Here is a 3,247-nt window from a genome sequence, read left to right on the forward strand (position 1 = left end):
TAGACACATTAACGACACGTCAAACGTCGTTGTATTCTTCTGACGCTTTGTACGCCGTAGATTATCGATTGAGGATTGAGTATCTGTTTATTCTCCGGCATCTTTCTTATCGGGTGGCGCTCTCTTCTAAGAAAGACGGACGTTGCGATACCGTAGATCAGTTCTCGTTTTAAATTATCATACCTGCCAAACGAGAATTTTGTTACGCCAACCAGGGCGATCGCCACTCGGTCTTCGTTGTGCATATACTTTTTCATCTTTATATCTGTATGGAGACTGGCTTCAGTCAATAGGAACTCTTAAACTTGCGTAACGGATTTATCCCTATACTTCTCCACCGCCCAATAATTTATGGTGGTTGTTTATCTTTTCGATGCTTATGACGCTGCTGCTCGCGATTGACTACTCTTGTTGTGTGATCTTACTAAATTTACTGAGTACGCGCTTACTGTTGAGCGACCCATGTCAGGTTAGCCGTCAACGGCCATACTGCGCACGGCTGTGACGTGACGGCTCTAGACAATGCGTGTTAGCATTAAACACTATTGCCGCACGCGATGTCTTCGCCCGTGCTGAACGACGTGTTGTGTGTGTCGTGTGTGTGTGTGCTGTGTGTGGTGTGCGTGCGTGCGGGCGTGCGTGCGTGCGTGCGTGCGTAGCGGCGCGCGCGTGTGTGTGTGTGTATGTGTGTGTGTGTGTGTGTGTGTGTGTGTGTGTGTGTGTGTGTGCGTGCGTGTGTGTGTGTGCGTGCGTGTGCGCGCGTGCGCGCGTGTGTGAGAAGGTGTGTGCGTGCGTGTGTCCGGGTATGCTCGTACGATCACGTACAATTTCATTATGTTGTATTATACGTACGAGTGGCGATAAAAAGCGGAACAAGAGGAAAGCACTCACGGTAACGATTTCCTCTGTTGTGCCGCATCCGAAGAAAGGCACGTAGAATATCGTGCGCTTCGAATTCCACTCGTGCTGACACAACGTCTCGTTTTTGCCTCCCAGCAGCGTTATTTTGGCTCTAAATGTTTCGTAGAAGCGCAAAAAGACGAGCATACCTCCGCAGAATTCGCTGCACGCCGTTGTTACGTCTATAAAATGTGTTAATGCAAACGCAAAAGATATCATTAAACAAAACTTTTTGAAGATTAGGCGAAGCTTAAAAAACTCGATACTTGCGATTAACTTAGTAACTTACGATTAACTTACAAGTAGGCCTATTGCCTGTTTTTCATATACGCAAAGTAGTAATTCGTCAGGGGTCGGGAGAATTGGTCGATTGTTAGTAAATGTACAGTCACGGATTTTAAGAAGCCAATAAGAGATCTCTGACAACTAAACAGGAACTAAACAGGAACAGTCAGGTATTACTCTCATATGTCATGTGCACAGTAGGCCTACACGTACCGTAAGGCAATCATCATCTCACATATTCAATAAATACCATTCAGCGTATTACTAACGCCAGCTATCGAAGTCAAATTATTCAACGGCCAAAGTTAAGCGTACGTGTTTAAATATTTTCCCCTAAAATAGGGCAAATGCGGAAGGTTTGCATAAGGTGCTGCTGAGCAGTAAAGCGTGCGCCGCAATCTTGAGGTTGCTGCGTCATCTACCGGTCGATATCACAAGCACGTGTGTTCTGGCCATAGAAATATTATACTAGTTAGGCTATAAGAGAGTGTCTCTATTATAGCCTATGGTTCTAGTCGTACAAACCTCGGTTGAGCAGAAATGTATAAGAACGCGTCCCCGTGTAAATATCTCCATTACACCCGTATAATAGAAATGAAATGCAATTTCGTTTTAAATAAGACGTCGTCACAGCTATGCACCAGTGAGTATAGCGAGGTTTTCCAGTATGTATTTTGCCTAGCCCCCCCCCCACGTTTTATTAATCCAAACACGCTCCCCCATGGATATCAACGTCGTAAAATCTATCGCAGTTTAAGTTAGTATCGACCGTAATAAAATGGGGAATCACTCGGATAACTATGTGTTGTAGGCAGATTTTACATGCGCGCCCGAGTGTGTATCGTGCATCGTTGCAGTCCCTGCTCGTGCGCATGTGCGGTAATGGTCAACATTTCAATGTCAACCCCCGCAGTGAAACGACCCCCGTTTGTGTGCAGCGCCTTATTTATAATCGTTAAAATGGGATGGCCACTGGCGGAAATAATTGATCGCTTAGAATTCTCAGATGCTGTGCAAATAATCGAAACGAGTACAAGCGCAAGAGCAGCTTGTTTCCTGCTCTCACCGCGTGTGCGCCTCGACGACTATACCAAGGTTGTGAAGCTTCACAATAGGCTGAGCGGGATCACGTGCATGAGAACCGCGCGTTCACCGGAAATCCGGTATGCAGAGCCGAGATCGGCGACACACCCGTGGATATATACTTACTCAGTAATTGGAAGTCGTCGAAGCGTGGATAGTCGTAGCCTTGGAAGCGCACGACCCTCGGAGACTTTCCGTTCATGTTGTATTCCCCCTTACGTCCTCCTGGTCTCCTGTAGGGAGGGGGAAACGTGTAGAAATGAGAAGTAGAATGAGAAATTAGTAGTATTCCTTGAATAACTGTATATAATCGTAACATGGATGCAAACGTTTGCTCTGTTTATTTCGCTAGCATTATTGTTTTGAAAAATGATGTCCGCCGTTGTTTATTGTCATCACATACGTATTGAAATTAGATATATTAATATAATGCGTGCGTGCGTGTGTGTGTGCGTGCGCGTGTGTGTATGGAAGGCCATTACCGCCAAAACCTACCTATTATAATCGCGCTTAAAATGTATTTTAAGCGCGATTAGAATTCCAGCCAATCGAACAGTGGTTTTTAATCGCGGATTAATATATTTTGAGCGCGATTAAAACCACTGTTCTGATTGGCTAGAATTCAATCGCGCTTAAAATACATTTTAAGCGCGAATTAAAATAGGTAGGTTTTGGCGGTAATGACCTTCCATATGTGTGCGCGTGTGTGCGTGTGGGTGTGTGTGTGTGTGTGTGTGTGTGTGTGTGTGTGTGTGTGTGTGTGTGTGTGTGTGCTGGTGTGTGTGTGTGTGTGTGTGTGAGTGTGGTGTGTGTGTGTGTGTGTGTGTGTAGTGTGTGTGTGTGTGTTGTGTGTGTGTGTGTGTGTGTGATGTGTGTGTTGTGTGTTGTGTGTGTGTGTGTTTGTGTGTGTGTTTGTGTGTGTGTTGACGAGTGTATTGTTGTGTCTGTGTGTGTGTGTGTGTGTGTGTGTGGTGTGTGT

This window comes from Priapulus caudatus, unplaced genomic scaffold (assembly GCF_000485595.1).
Source record: "Priapulus caudatus unplaced genomic scaffold, Priapulus_caudatus-5.0.1 Scaffold215, whole genome shotgun sequence".
In the NCBI taxonomy this organism is placed as follows: domain Eukaryota; kingdom Metazoa; phylum Priapulida; class Priapulimorpha; order Priapulimorphida; family Priapulidae; genus Priapulus; species Priapulus caudatus.